Source organism: Piliocolobus tephrosceles, chromosome 15 (assembly GCF_002776525.5).
Source record: "Piliocolobus tephrosceles isolate RC106 chromosome 15, ASM277652v3, whole genome shotgun sequence".
In the NCBI taxonomy this organism is placed as follows: Eukaryota; Metazoa; Chordata; class Mammalia; order Primates; family Cercopithecidae; genus Piliocolobus; species Piliocolobus tephrosceles.
The window spans coordinates 5,949,912-5,967,066 of NC_045448.1; positions in this window are offsets into that span (position 1 = coordinate 5,949,912).

Here is a 17,155-nt window from a genome sequence, read left to right on the forward strand (position 1 = left end):
AGAAAGAAAGAAAGAAAGAAAGAAAGAAAGAAAGAAAGAAAGAAAGAAAGAAAGAAAGAAAGAAAGAAAGAAAGAGAGGGAAAGAAAGGAGAAGAGAAGGGTGGGAGGGGGAGAAATGAAAGAAAAAAGGAAGGAAGCAGAGAAGAAAGAAAAGTGCAGGAAAGAGGGAGGAGGGTGATGAAAGATGAAAGGAAGCATAGATGGGGTGGACAGATGGACAGGAAGGGGGAAAGAAGGGAGGGGAGAGAAAGAAGAATGGAGGGAAGGAAAGAAAGAGGAAGGAAGGAAGGAAGAGAGAGGAAGAAAGGGGAAGAAAAGAAGGAAAGAAGAGAAAGAAAAGGAGAGGAAGGAAGGAAGGGAGGGAGGAAGGAAGGAAGAAGGAGTGATGGAGGGTGGCAGGGAAGGAAGAAGGAAGAAAGCAAGAGGCTCCGTTATTTTTGTGTTTTGCCATGGATGCTTTAGCAACAACAGATGCAGACAACAGTAGAGGAGTCAGGAATTCCATGTCCGATGAAGAGACTGTGAGCAGTCCCTGGCCTTGTGGGCACCTGCAGCTGTGAATGCCGAGGACAGAATGGCCATCCTCGACTTGCTTTTTTAAAAAGAGCAGTCCTTTTGATGAAACCATTAGGAATACGATTATTTGGCACTTTCACTTTTTACCTGGTTTCTGTACACTCATCTCCTTTTGTTAAAGAACTCTTTAAAAAATGTGTATTATTAAAATAAAGGGGACAAAGTTAAGTTTAAGACATTTTCCAAGGCTAAAAATTACATTAGGACAAACGAGATCCCCTCATGAAGCAAGTAACCAGATCTGGAGGTGTGTGTTATCTCCATGGAGAAAATGTGAGTTTAAGTGAAACCAGAGGAGCGGGTCATTCTGCACCTGACCCCGGATGCCTCTGCACAAGCCTGACTCTCATTCCAAACCCGTCGGCAGCGGACAGACTTCTGTACAGAGGGGCTTTGTGGCTGCGTGGGGTATTTATTTCAAGCTAGTTTTTCATCTGGAGTCAGAGGAAACATTTAAAACCCAACGAGGTGAACTGCAGAAAGAAAGCAAACTCCAAAAGGAAGGTATATCTAGAGATTGCTCATTTGTAAACACCCGACTAGTCAAAGACAGTAGAGATCTCATTATTCTTCACCTTTACCAGAAAAGCAAGGTCTAAGAGAAGCACCTCTCCAGGTGGAGATAGCGCAAATTTACATTAAAGGAGCCCAACACCTCAGAAATCTGGTGTTAATTCTGAGCACTCAGCACTTCAGAGAAAATGTGTCTTTCAGTGATGAAGTGAATAGCTTTGTAAGTTCGTTTTAGTTATCTGTTTTTAAGAGAGTGACCATGTTTATTTTTTAAAATTAGAAAGTTTCCATATGTGTATGTAGACTTCTTGTTTTAATAATTTAGATTATTTTTAAAAAGTCTTCTGGGGAACAATAGTTTCTAAGGTGCTAGTAGTTGTTGCTTAAAAAAAATTGCTCTTGGCCAGGCACAATGGCTCACGCCTGTAATCCCAGCACTTTGGGAGGCCGAGGTGGCAGATCACCTGAGGTCAGGAGTTCAAGACCAGCCTGGTCAACATGATGAAACACCATCTCTACTAAAAATATAAAAAGTAGCTGGGTGTGGTCACACATACCTGTAGTCCCAGCTACTGGGGAGGCTGAGGCAGAAGAATCGCTTGAACCTGGGAGACAGAGGTTGCAGTGAGCTGAGATCACACCATAGCACTCTAGCCTGGGCAACAGAGCGAGACTCTGTCTTAAAAAAAAAAAAAAAAAAAAAAAAAATTGTTCTTTATCTCAACACATTGAGAAAATATTGACCAAAAATTTCAGTTAATTGAAGACTTCTTAAAAGGTTGTCAGTCTTTCATTTTGCTTCTTAATCTTGACAACAAAATGATTCTCAGTAGGAGCAAATTTTGGAAAATACTGATTAACATCACAGAATATTAATATTGAATAAGGAATCTGGAGTAATCTAATAAAATTGTTCTCTGACCTGGGTATTCATTAGAATTGTGAAGGATCCTACAAGAGAAATTTATCTTCTTAACTCTGCAGTTGCTGTTTAGGAGTTCTCGGATGGGACATGGAAATCTGAAGTTTTAAAACAGTCTCTGGCAATTCCGAAAGATATGGCATTGTTTGGGAACCACCACTGAAGCTACTACCTTGTATTTTACAAACAAGGAAAATAAATTCCACTTGTAATGCTAAATCGTGGGCCTCCAGTACCTAACATACTGCAATTCTATTACAGAATTCCTTACGAAAGTGTTTCCCCACCCCCATTTTCTTGTGATTCACGTCACATCCAAGTTTGAGTGTTGTCTGATGGATGAGGCAACCTGTAGAAGTCTAGCAGACCTAGCAGACACACAGATAATATGCCTGTTTTGAAAGTCATACCCACTGGGGTCTGGTCTCGGCTCTGTCATTAATTAGTAATTTGATTTAGGAAACTTTCTTACTCTTCCCAGGCCTTCCTCTTGTTCCAGATGAGAGGTTTGAACAAAATGTTTTCTTTAGGTCAGTAGCACCTGAGAACGATTCTGCTCTGATTAGACACAAAAATGCGACAGGACATTATTGTGTCGCTCTACAAACATCAGTTCAAATACATATGAATTGCTGACAAATCCTGCCCAAGCTACATGCTTTGCGAGCAAAGTGGACTGGATGCGTAATTCCTGTAGCTAAAAAGGGAAAAGTCCTTCAGACGTCTGCCTACAGCCTGCGCTTGACCCACGAGACAGAGTGACTCATGCATGCCATTTGCTGCAATTCCCTGACCTGAGCAAGCACAAGGGATCAGAAGTCAGACTCATAACAGGAAGTGCTGCTAAAATTATAGCTCCCTCCCTGAACCTGGCCTTCCTGCTATCTGTTCTTTTTGATGGGACATAATTGAGCCAGCTCTGGTTACAGAGACAGAGGCTTGGGAAAGTCAGTGGTCGGAATGAAGGTGACCCTGCAGAAGAATCCATCAAAGAATAGAGTTTCTTTGTGCATGCATGCTTTGCGTGGAGGGGGCTGGGTTCAGTCCCCAGGTTGATGACTGAATATCATTTTCGGCTTCAATGCCTAGTGCTGACATGAGTTTCTCCGGATGGCTTTTCTATAAAAAGGTGAGTGCCTTATCATTCATCTTGTCCTTCTCCTTGAACTTTTTAAACTTTCTCTTCAAAAAAATTCTGAACCCCAGACAGGCGCTATTGGGTCCTGGGCAACCTCTGGTTACGGAGCAGGGCCAGACCATGTGGTGGGAGGGGATCCAGCAGCCAGGCTTCTCCCCACACTGCAGGGCTTCTGTGAACTGGAAAGGCCTCGAAAATGACTTGGCGCCTGATTTTTAGTTTCAGTGGATTTCTAGGAGGCCAAGTTAAAATACAGTTTTAAAAATAAATGACTATCTAATTCATTACAGAAGCACTCTATCTGAAAATTTCCTATTATATATTTAATATAAGTAAAATATATTTTATATAAAAGTTTATATACACAAATTTATGTATTTTTCTATTTTTATTTTTATTTTGTTCGAGACAGAGTCTTGTCCTCTCACCCAGGCTGGAGTGCAGTGGCACAATCTCAGCTCACTGCAACCTCTGCCTCCCGGGTTCAAGCAATTCTCCTGCCTCAGCCTCCCTAGTAGCTGGGATTACAGGCATGCGCCTTCACGCCTGGCTAATTTTAGTGTTTTTAATAGAGATGGGGTTTTGCCATGTTGGCCAGGCTGGTCTCGAACTCCTGACCTCATGATCGACCTGCCTCGGCCTCCCAAAGTGCTGGGATTACAGGCGTGAGCCACGGCACCTGGCCATAAATTTATGTACCTATAATATATACAACAAATGTGTATATTTTAATCAAAATGATTAATTGAGGAGGACAAAGTAGTAAAAGTGTTTCATAGACTGAGAAATCCTCCAGAAGCCTCACTTGTTGGCAGTCTCCTTCTAGAACTGTAGATGGAAGCTGCATGCCAGGGACATGAGCGCCTGTGGGGAAACTGCACACTCAGCTTGCTTCCTTGTCTGTGCCCAGGACACGTACCTCCTGCTCCATCCCCTTGGCGGTTAGATGGCACTCCTCCTTCAAGTCCTAGCTGAACCTTGCCCCTGCTCTTCTCAGGCAGAGTTAGGTCCATTTTTCCCAGAGCAGCCTCATCATTGTTTCATCAGAACTCTTCTCCAGATTAAACTCTTTGAAGGAAAGGACCATGAGTTTTCATCTGGGTTCCCAGATCCAAGTACAGGCCTGGGCCCCTAACTTATTCAATAAATACTTATAGACAAAAATTGATTTGATATGCCAAGCCATGTTCCCATTTGTTTATTCAGTAAATATTCATTGAATGTCATTCCCATGCCTGGCACTATCCTAGGGCTTGAAGGCTGGAGATGAAAATGCACCTGCTCTCATGGAGTTTGTGCTCCAGTCAAAGGAAAAAGGGCACTATGTACCCATATGAATAAAGAAATAATTTAACATCACACTGAATACTATAGAGAAACTAGAATACATAATAGATTTGAAAATAAATTGATAAGTAGATGGTGTCTAATGTCAAGGCTGACCTCTTTGAGAAGATAATGATTGAAATGAAATCTACAAAAACAAGGTAGACTTAGTCCTGTGGGTATTTAGGAAACATGTATTCTGAGTGTAGTTTATCCAAAGTGAAACAAACAAACAAAAAACAGAGGTGGGAGGAGGATGATATGTTTTGAAACTGAAATGAAGAAGTCCGATATAGCTAAACTATGGCAAATAAGAGTGAGAGATGTTGGCAGTGGCAAATTCACAAAAGGTTAGAAAGTTGTGAGGAAGATTTAATTACAATCCTAAACCACTGGAAGACTTACAGCAGGAGAATCTTGTGACATTTTTGACTTAAATGACTGTTGTGGATATTGTATAGTGTGTGGGTCCAAGAGTCATCTGATAAACAAAAACATGGAACTGATGACCCCAGAGCAGATATCTGAGGAGGCAGGGCTAATAGAAGTGGCCAAAGCTGGACCTATAAATTTGGGAGACCTCAGAATATGCACTGAGCACAGGACTGTGGGGAATAGATGAGATTATCTAAGGAGACAGTGGAGATGGCAAAGAGACGGAACAAAGGGAGATAAATACAGGACACTGACATGTTTGGAGTTCTGGCAGACATGAGGAATTAGCAAAGGAGGCTGAGAAGAAAAGGACTGATGCAGGAAGGTTTTGTGACCCCCAGAGACTGCAGTGTCTGAGAGAGAGTCACTGGCTAATGCTACCAATGCTACTGAATAGTTGGGTATGATAAGGAACAGATAATTAACTAGTAAATTTGAGAATATGAAAGTCATTGGTAACTGATAAAAAAAATCATTATATTTGTGGCAACAAAGATCAAAATGAAGTAGGTTAAGAAAAACATACAATGTAAAAAATGGAAATAGCAAGGATCATGTTGTAAAAGGGAGAAAGAAAGTGGAGGCACTGTTTGAGAGACATGTGGGGTCAAATGAGGTTTGATGTTTTGTATGGATAATATTCACACATGCATAAGGCCAGGAAATCTATTGGACAAAGTCTAACAAAGAGTGAGACACTGAGATGAAGCAGAGGTGAAAGATACTGCTAGAATAAGTTCCTGAGTACCCTGGAGAGAATGAGATACAGCACACAAGGAAAAACGGGCTTTAGGTAAAGCCAGAATATTCCTGTCTTTGAATAGAAACTCGTAGTAAGTGCACATACATCTCAAGACATTAGTTCATCTTTTTTCAGGTATGAGGTGAGGTCATATGCTGAGAGTTGAGGCCAGGAAAGTGCCAGAAGTTGAAAGAGAGAGACGACATGAAATAGCCAACTCTGAGAATGGAATGTTGGGTTCATCTAAGTGTCTGTCAATGCTTTTGGACATACACTGGAAGACATATTTAGACACCTCAGCCGTGTAAATGTATCCAGCAACATGTAGTTACAGAGAAGCTGCACGGGGTTGGCTGAGAGTTGGCAGGCATAAGCATTTTCTCATTGAGAGGGAGAGTGGAGAGAGGGGCACAGGGGCGAGGGTGCTTTATGAGAGCCATAGATAACCGGACGGTGAGGTCTAAATCAGAGCATGTGAGAACAGGAGCAAGCAGAATGGAGAGAATAAAAATAAAAGGTTGAAGCCAGGCATGCTGGTGGCCCAGCAGTCCAGCTGCTCCAGAGGCGGGAGGATCACTCAAGCCCAGGAGTTTAAGGTCAGCTGGGACAACATAGTGAGGCCCTATCTTATAAAAACAAGCAAAAAAAAAAAAGATAAAGAAAGAAAAGGAAATGGGCAGTCATCATCTCGGAAGCCTTTTGAGAAAGTTCAGGCATGCCCATGACAGTGAGTGGCTGAGTTGGGTATGGATGAAAGATCACTGGGGAGGAGGTTGTCAAAGAGGGAGAGTCAAATAGATCATTTATTTCATACTCAAGTCACCTGGAAAGATGCTTGTAGCCATGGTGGAGAGGGAAGCAAAAGCCCTGGACAGGGGATGACCAGGAATGTGGGGGAGTTTGGTAGATGAGTGCAATAAGAAGAGGTGAGGACTAATGATTCGTGTCAAAAAAGACTATTTTTTTAACAACAGGAAAACAGAGACTTTTTTATATTATAGCACAAGGTTTTCTAGTGAGAGTCCGACAGCCTTTGCTTGTTTATGAAGGGAGCATTGTCCCTCCCCATCTCCTCTTGTATTTTAAAGAGAGGTTGATAAAGGCTGCCCAATCTCTCTGAGGGTTGAGCCCTTCTCCAAGTGGGCCGAAGTGGGAAGGCCTCCTCCAATAGCCAGAGGCTCTGAAACCTCCTGGCACTATACCCTTTTAAGAGCACAGAATGTCAGATGAAGCCATAGATGTATTACTTCTACCACTATTAGGTACTGTGTCTGCACCACTGAGAAAAATAAAAGACCTAAGTCCACCTTGAATTCCAGAAGAATTCATAAAGGCAGGATAAATGCCATCACTGATCAGCACTGCAGGAGCATGAAAAGGAGAGTCACTAACTGTACTTGGGACTCTTGGGAAGAACCAGCTATCATTTATGCTTAGCTTAAGGAAGAAATACACATTTTCTAGGTGGAAAAGAGAAGGAAGGAAGTTCTAGGCAGAGAGACTAACAAATGAACGCGCAAGTGATCTGAGCAAGCCTGCTGTGGTGTGGGAATGGCAGAAAGTCGGTGTGACTGAAGCCCAGTGTGCCTGTGAGTGGGGCGTGGGAAGGGTGAGGATGGAGACAGAGGAGAAGTTTCATGGCATAGCAATGACAGGCTGAACTCTGGCTCTGGGGAAAATGTGTCGAGTTGCATTCTTCAGTCCCATAGACCTCTGCTGTTGTGCAGAAGTGGCAATCAACTAAAACTGAAGAAGCAACCTTGCAACTAGTACTGTCAAGGGCTGTATGTAGATCCTGCAGAAATATCCAGTGAAGTATCCTATCTGCATCACAAAACAAGGAGCCAGGACTATTTCTTCTGCAGGTAAAGTCAGACAGATGTGCACCCACATGGGAATAACAATAATGCCCCCACTTTCTCCCCAGACTCCTAGATCCTCTGGTAGAATCAGCAAGAATGGTGTTCCAACTTCTCAGGATTGTCTCCAAGGTAGCTGCAATATCCTCAATTGCGCTCTAGGCTAAGGGCATTATCTAAAGTTGGCTAGTGTCTTCATTATGGCAATACTGAGAAAGATGATATCAAAGTTCTTGCAGTATTTCATAACCTATAAAACACGTTTAAAAACATCACATTAACTTGACAAAGGATGTATAGGCAACATTAACTTCAATCTAGAAATGGACTCAGGGGCCTAGAGAGGCCACACAGCTATAGAACATCTAAAAACATGGCTACTAATTTTTATCTTAGTGATCTTGAGTTCTTAGTTTAAAAAGTCATAACTTAGAAGGAAACCTCACAAAATACTTATCTGTTTCCTGAGTGTATAGATTGTAATAGCTCCACTCAAAGAAATAGTCATTTCCCTGGATAGCTATGATTTTTTAAGAGTAATAATGATCAACTCATTAACTGTGGTTGCCTTAAAGCACTTTGATGAGATTCATATAATACTCTTGTTATTTAATGGATATTTATTTTAAAGAGCTACTCACTCATGTATTCAGATTACAATAACCCTCCTGCTTAATCTTCCTTAAATGGTTATTGTATTATTTTCAAATGCATTCATGCGGTAGAGTAACACAAAGGTAATTCTATGGATTCACAAAGCAAAGTTGGATATTAACAGCTAGGTATTTTATGTGTTGATTTAACATATGGTAATGCTAAAGTTTAGAATTTCCATCAAATTGGGTTTTCCTAAGCTGTAAGGTAAGTGATTATAGCTTTGTTGTGCCACACAAAAATAAAAAACACCATCACATATATTCACAAGAATTTGGCCCTGCTTACTCCTCAAATGTTTTATAACTACCTTTCCCTTCAACCATACCCATTTAGTCCATAAATTATAAATGTAGAATTCAACTCCTAGACACATTGTCTCAAAGCATTCTAGGAAATAACATAGGTCTTCATTCAATGAGGATTTGATGACAATCTACTTTGATTCTGGCCATGTGGAAGATTGTGGAGATATAGCATAGGTCTTCATTCAATGAGGATCTAATGACTATCTACTTTGATTCTGGCCATGTGGAAGATTGTGGAGATAAAATGTTATTCACCACACATTCAAAGAGTCATAATGGAGTGAGTGATATGAAAAAGTCAACCAAGACTCCAATGAGGCCATGTGTGCTGGGATAGAGAAAAGGAAGGGATAGGTGCCAAGGAGATACAGACAGAGAAGACATTTCTTCAAGAGACTTGGGATTGCTTGCAAAGAATAACAATTTACATACATCCTTTCCACCCACATTTTCCAGAACTATACCAGGTGGGAGGAAAAGATGGTCTCTATATTAGCAGCAGTTGCAAAAATTAAATTGATTGCTCAGTCCTTAGCATAAATCTCTGACACCACATCTCAAACTCTTCTGTTCTTGTTCAAATGTATTAGTTACATCATGCATGCTTACAAAGAGCATCCTTTTAAGTTGATTTTTTTTTTTTTTTTTAAGACAGAGTCTCACTCTGTTGCCCAGGCTGGAGTACAGTTGTGTGATCTTGGCTCACTGCAACCTCCACCTCCCGGGTTCAAGCGATTCTCCTGCTTCAGCCTCCCAAGTAGCTAACACTACAGGCATGAGTCACTATGGCTGGCTTGTATTTGTAATTTCTGTATTTTTAGTAGAGACAGGGTACCCCATGTTGATCAGGCTGGTCTCAAACTCTTGACCTCAAGTGATCCACCTGCCCTGGCCTCCCAAAGTGCTGGGATTATAGGTGTGAGCCATCGTGCCCAGCCTAGGTTGCTGTTGTGAGAGGATTCTGGTCACTGCATTGGCTCTGGACAGCTTCCCTGACACCCAGCTACCACGCCACACTCCGTGTCATCAGTATGATTCGTCAAGCCCTAGCTGGTTCCTTAAAGCTACTTCCACCACTCTCAAGGAGCTAATGCAATGGTCATCACTTCACAAAAGAGGACCAGGCATTCTAGGAGTTCTGAATTCCAGGTATGTGTTTATTTCCTGCTACTACGGCTCTAGTATGCTTAAGAACAATTTCATTTATGCCTCTGTTCTGTTACTGCATCTTAGAAAAACAGTTCGAGGGATTGTCTTCAAATTAGGAAGATATACTTGGAGTAATCTAAAGAAAAATATAAACTCTACACATTTACTAAATTCATTTGCAGAAAATCCTTGGTGGAGAAGGGAAGACAAAACACAAAGGAGCAGATGTTTTTTAAGCAGCTCAAGGCAGAAAAGCACAAGCATGAGTTCAACTATAAGCTGTCAAGCAGAAATCTAGAGGGTTGATACAGAAGTATACAGGGTGATATGGTTTGGCACTGTGTCCCCAGCCAAATCTCATGTAGAATTGTAATCCCCACATGTGGGGGTAGGAACCTGGTGGGAAGTGATGGGATCATGCGGGCGGTTTCCTCCATGCTGTTCTTGTGACAGTGAGTGAGTTCTCACGAAAGCTGTTGGCTTAAAAGTGTTGGTTTAAAGTTCCCCCTGCCCCCTCTCCTGCCGTTACGTGAAAGTCCTTGCTTCCCCTTCGCATTCTGCCACGATTGTAAGTTTCCTGAGACTTCCGCAGCCATGCAGAACTGTGAGTCAATCAAACTCCTTTTTTCTTTATAAATTACCCAGTCTCAGGTAGTTCTTTCTATCAGTGTGAAAACAGACTAATATGCAGGAGACTTTCAGTCAAGCTCATTTTAACCAGCAAATTCTAGAGACACTCCATGATTGGTTGCAGTGAGCTTTTATTTGTTGAATAATGGCTTGCAGATAATACCAAGGAATTACTAGCTGGTGCACTGAAGAAATTTAGGGTGTTTTACATATCCAGCAGCCAAGAATAGGTACATACCAGGCATTTATTAAAGAGAATAACCTTGGAATTGTTTGAAATGCTTGTTCTCTGGTGCCATAAAGAAATAGTACTTGAACATAAATTTAATTTCTTCAGCAAGGCCATTTTTATACTTTCTGCAGAAAGGTTACACTCGCTAGCAGTCTTGCCACAAGAGTACACCAAACAAAGGAGAGAGTCATTTATACCTTGACATGTCCACCATACTGCTGTGTCTGAGTTGTATTGGCCGGGACCTCACTTTCTGCATTTGTCCTGATTGGCTGCAACTTAGAACTTTTTAAAAGAGGCAAGGGCAGAGGAGAACAAAGAAGGAGGAAGTAACCTGTGGAATACTGAGAAAGGTAAAAACACCTTCAAATAAGGAAGAGGAACAGGCTATGACCTAATGCTTGCTTGGACCAGTATAAGCATGCCAGGGCAAATATTTAGGCTAAATTGCAGGAGCTAAGAACATAAAGTACATTGATTTCTTTATTATGGCTAGGAGATATTTAAGAATGTTAGCACAGGTCTTTGAATAAATTTTGCTTCTAGGAGAAGTTACTATTTTTATTCCTACTTAGATGGGGAGGAAAGACTTTGAAGAGGTACCTCTACTTTACTTTTTACAGAATCAATGCCCTGTTTCATATTTGTCAAAAGCTTATTTGAGACTAACAATATTTAGGGAAAATTATGAGAAAGATACGTGTTTAATCTATTAATCTATGCACTGCATTTATTCGTCATTCATTCAATTATTCTTGTTTTTGCTTTCTTTTTTTTTAGACAGGGTCTTGCTCTGCTGCCCAGGCTAGAGTACAGTGGTGCCATTGTGCCTCACTGCAACCTCTACTTCCCAGGTTCAAGTAATCCTCTCACTTCAGGCGCCTGAGTAGCTGGGACTACAGGCACACCCCACCCTGCCCATCTAATTTTTGTATTTTTTGTAGGACAGGGGTTTGCCATGTATCCCAGGCTGGTCTCAAACTCCTGAACTTAAGTGATCTTCCTGTCTCAGCTACAAAAAGTGTTGGGATTACGGGTATGAGCCACTTCAGTCTGCCTTCAATTCCTCTTTATTCAACAAATATTTGTCTCTGCCATATGCAGGGTACTGTTCCAGAATTTTGATAGGCTATATTTCTGTTTAAAAAACATATATTCTCTTTGGAAAAGATAAACATTAGATAGGTAATAAATGTTATATATTCAATCTACCTTAATTCAAGTTAATTTTCTCATAAATTTGTTAATATTTGAAATTTTATATATTGGAAATATTTGAAATTTTCTATATATATAGTTTCAAATATTAACAAATGTTATGAGAAAAAATAACTTGAATTACTGTAGATTGGAGAAGTGAGCAGAAGGGGTATCATCCAGGAAAGATTTTAGAGAGAGGATCTTGGTGCTGGTACCTACATGCTGAGAAGGAGGCAGAGCAGTGGAGACCTGAGGAGAGACACCACAGGTGGAGGAAACAGCAGGTGCACAAGAGGCAAAGAAAAGGTGATGATGAGTCCCTTGCTCATCATCATGTGACCAGAGCATGGTCACATAGGGGTCAGTGCTAGGGAAAGATGTCAGCAAGTGGCCAGGACAGGCCTTGGGATTCACACGGGGAGTCCCAGCTCTGTCCACTGTAGGAAAAATAGACAGTGGTGAAATAAGTATACAAGTCAGAAGGGAGGAGGAGACTCTCCTGCAGCCCAGGAGCAAGGCAGCTTGTCTTGTGAAAGAACTCAGAGCCACATTGGGGGCCACACTCTTGGAATCTTAGTAAATATGGCTTTGTCATGATGCCATAGGCTTCCACTGAGAAATGTAAAGAAACATCCCCATGAAATGCATTGTATTTATTTTAAGCAGGCAGGGGTGAAAGGCGAATAGGATGTGAGCAATTCACCCTGTTGCATAGCGTTTCCCTCAAAAGAATTTGTTGGAAACAAGAAACTGAAGCCACTGATTTTTGTCTCTTCCTAATATCTGAATAAATGTATTTTATTGAATATCCCCTTTGCTTATTTTCTGACGTCTACTCAACTTGAATCTTTTTCATTGACTTTAAACTTACTGAGGTACAATGTACATCGAGAAAATTTCACGTGGCAGAGGTATAGAGCCTGACAATTTTTCACCAACTGCATACCTGTGCAATGAGTAGGCAGAGCAAGAAACAGAACCTAAAAACCTTCCTGGTATTATGTTCCAACTGACCCATTTTTATCTCAGTATGAATTACACATCTCATTATGTTTTCTTCCATATGTTGATTGCTAGAAAATTTATAACCGTATTTTGTGTCTCTCACTCAAAACTACCAGAGCCTCAGAGCAGGCTTTTATGGACTAACCTCCCATCCTTGGTTTCACTTCTTTTGCTTTTCTTTCTTTCTTTCTTTCTTTCTTTCTTTCTTTCTTTCTTTCTTTCTTTCTTTCTTTCTTTCTTTCTTTCTTTCTTTCTTCTTTCTTTCTTTCTTTCTTTCTTTCTTTCTTCTTCTTTCTTTCTCTCTCTCTCTCTCTTTTTTTCTTTCTTTCTCTTTCTTTCTTTCTTTTGAGACTGAATCTGGCTCTGTTGCCCAAGCTGAAAGGCAGTAGCATGATCTTGACTCACTGCAACCTCTGCCTCCCGGGTTCCAGTGATTCTCCTGCCTCAGCCTCCCAAGCAGCTGGGATTACAGGTGTATGCCACCACCCCCAGATAATTTTTGTATTTTTAGTGGAGAAGGGGTTTGGCCATGTTGTCCAGGCTGGTCTTGAACTTCTGACCTGAAGTGATCCTCCCACTTCAGCTTCCCAAAGTGCTGGGATTATAGACGTGAGCACCACACCCTACCTTACTTTTATCTTTCTTTATACCCTTTGTCTTCACTTCATTCATGGCTTTTGATTTCTCCTATTTCTCTTAATATCATTGAATATGTCTTTGTAAGCAAGGTACAACATTCTGGGAACAAAGTAATGTCAAAGTAATACATGGAAGAAAAACCTGCCCCTCTGCAAATATTTTGTCAGTCACTTAATAAGGTTTAGTCCAATCAATCCAGAGTTTAATACATGAACTAGAATCTTCATGCCATCAAGAAAGCAAAAAATGATTCTTTGTACAGGTACTTATGCATGATTAAAACACACAGCTCAGAACATCTGCCTAAAAAATCAGTCCCTATGGGTCAGAAGTCATGGGTCTTTGTTGTAGAGAGTCAGGAACCCCGCATGGAGGGAACAGCTGGAACCAAGGCAGAAGAACATAAATTGTGAAGATTTCATGGACATTTATCAGTTCCCCAAATTAATACTTTTATAATTTCTTACACTTGTCTTTACTGCAATCTCTGAACAAAAATTGTGAAGATTTCATGGACATTTGTCACTTCCCTAATAATACTCTTATAATATCTTATGCCTGTCTTTACTTTAATCTCTTAATCCTGTTATCTTCGTATGCTGAGAATGTACATCACCTCAGGACCACTATTGTACAAATTGATTATGGAACATGTATGTTTGAACAATATGAAATCAGTTCCCCTGGAAAAGAACAGAATAACAGGGATTTTCAGGGAACAAGGGAAGATAATCATAAGGTCTGACTGCCTACAGGGTCGGGCAGAATAGAACCATATTTTTCTTCTCGCTGAAAGCCTATTAATGGATATGCAAGTAGGAGAAATATTGCTGAATTCTTTTCCCAGCAAGGAATAACCCTGGGGAAGGAATGCATTCTTGGGGGTAGGTCTATAGATGGCCACTCTGGGAGTGTCTGTCTTATGCGGTTGAGAAAAGGACTGAAATATGCCCTGGTCTCCTGCAGTACCCTCAGGCTTACTAGGATTGGGAAATTCCAGCCTGAAATTCCAGTCAGATCACTTCTCTACTCTTGAACCCTGTTTCCTGTTAAGATGTTTATCAAGAAAATGCATACACAGCAGGACATAGACCCTCATCAGTAATTCTAATTTTGACATCACCTTGTGATCTTTATTACCCTTTGAAGCATGTGATCCTTGTGACCTACTCCCTGTTTGTACACCCCCTCCCCTTTTAAAACCCCTGAGGAAAACTTGCTGGTTTTGTGGGGGGTCTTCATCACGGTCCTACTAATATGTGATGTCATCCCCGGAGACACAGCTGTAAAATTTCTCTCTTTTCACTCTTTCTCTTTATTTCTCAGACCAGCCAACACTTAGGGAAAATAGAAAAGAACCTACATTGAAATATTGGGGGCTGGTTCCCCCGATAGGTCTTGAAGCTATTTCCCATGAAGGATGCCACACACCCACAACCATACTGCCTTTTCTGTTCTTGTGCCCAGGGGCTAGATTATTAAGCAGGCTTCAAGAGAAACTCTCTGCTTTTTAGAACCCAGGCAGAGAAGTGCAAGAGGAAGCCCACATTCTGGGGCCAGTTGGTCAGTGCAGGCAGCACCTTGGCCTTTGACCAGGACAGGGGCAGTGTTGTGGCCCCGCAGCCTTGCAGAAGGCCTCTGTGCTCTAATATCATCTTGGCCTGAATGCTACCTGTAGTCTGACTGTACCATTTAAAAAGCACAGCAATCCTAGTTTAAAAATGTATTCAATCATTTAATCTATCGGGAGTTTAAAAGTCTGTTTATTTAGAAAATAAACCTTTTACTTTTTACTTCAGAACAGTTTTAGACTGTTGACAAAAATGCAAAGATAATGCAATTTTCATATACCCTATACCCAGTTTTCTGTGTTTTTAAAGCTTACATTCATATAGACCATTTGTTATCATTGATGAATCTGTACTGATAGACTATTACTAAAAGAAGTCTCTACTTCACTAAAATTTCTTTAGCTTTTTACCAAATGTCCTATTTCTGTTCCAGGATAACACATTACATTTGGTTGTCATGTTTCCTTAGGTTTCTCTTCACTATTACTGTTTTCAGACTTCTCTTAGTTTTTGAAGACCTTGACAATTTTGAGGTACACTAATAAAGGTATTTTCTAGAATGTCCCTCAATTTAGATTTACTTCTTGTCTTTTTCTGAGATGGAGTCTCACTCTGTTGCCCAGGCTGGAGTGCAGTGGCGCAATCTCGGCTCATTGTAACATCTGCCCCCTGGATTCAAGCTATTCTCCTGCCTCATCCCCAATGCCCCCAATTAGCTGGGATTACAGGCTGATGCTACCATACCCAGCTAATTTTTTTTTTTTTTTTGGTGGAGTTTTGCTCTTCTTGCCCAGGCAGAAATGCAATGGCATGATCTTGGCTCACCGCAACCTCCACCTTCCGCGTTCAAGCCATTCTTCTGCCTCAGCCTCCCAAGTAGCTGGGATTACTGGCATGCACCACCACGCCCACCTAATTTTGTATTTTTAGCAGAGATGGGGTTTTGCCATGATAGTCAGGCTGGTCTCTAACTCCCAACCTCAGGTGATCCGCCTGCCTCAGCCTCCCAAAGTGCTGGGATTACAGGTGAGAGCCACTGTGCCTAGCCCTCAATTTAGATTTTCTGATGTTTTACTCAGTTTGAGGGAAGATAGCATTTGTCAGGTTTCTTCACTGTAGAGTTCCTCTTTCTCCCCCTTTCTATGCTATAACACTGGGAAACAGGTCACCATGTGTAACCCATGCCATCCTTAAAGAGTGGGGAGCCACGCTTCATCTCCCCGAGTGTCTCCATACATTATTTGGAATTTTTCTGCAAGGGATATCTGTCTATTCTTTCCCATTTATTTGTTCAACCATTTACTTACACTAGTATGAACCCATGGATACCTATTTTCTAATTAAGTTATAACATACTACTACTTTTTTTATTTTGTTGCTTAACTTGTTCCAGATTTGGCCACTGGAAGCTCTTTCAGTTCAATCCTGTGTCCCATCACTGTGTTTTGTTTTGTTTTTGTTTTTGTTTTGTTTATTCATATCTATCTACACACACATATATCTATATATATAACATATATGAAGATAATATGTATACATACACATTAAATGTATAGACTCACATACACATACACTACATTATTTCTGGTGCTACAAGATGCAAAGGGGTCATGTAAAATTTCTGCCCTAATCTTAAATCAAGCCATCTCTCCGATGATCCCTATTCTTATTGATAAATGGTAATAGAAATCAAGATCTGGGCATTACGTATGCTCATTACTACGGGGTGTTATTATTTCTATGTCTTTTCAGCTGGCAGAGCAAAGGAATATATGTGTGTATATTAGTCTGTGTGTATATATGTATCTATCAATATTTGTAACCCTCTGTTTGTATACTAAGTTAATCATGAGTTTATTTGATGTCTTCAACTCTAATCTATTACCACATGAATTATTCTAACCTTTGGTCCTTGCTAATATGAAAATTCCCACTCCAACTATGAGAAGCTAGACTCATTATTCTGCATCCATTTACTTAAGTTTTCATCTCCATATCAGAGTTGTTAACCTGTGCTCCCATGATGAACAATTTTATCAGTTGTAGTACAGTATTTATGTATAGTTTCATTTGCCTTTAGTCTATAAGACTGAAAGTGCATAGTTTGCAAGGTTAAAGGGAAAAGTCCACTAATTTCCAAATTTATAATTAGTAATTTTCCTAAAGAAGTATAGCATCACAAAATATTTTGTGTATACAACTATCAAATGTAGGCATCTACAAATATCTTTGTTTTGTTTTTTAATATGTGTGTTA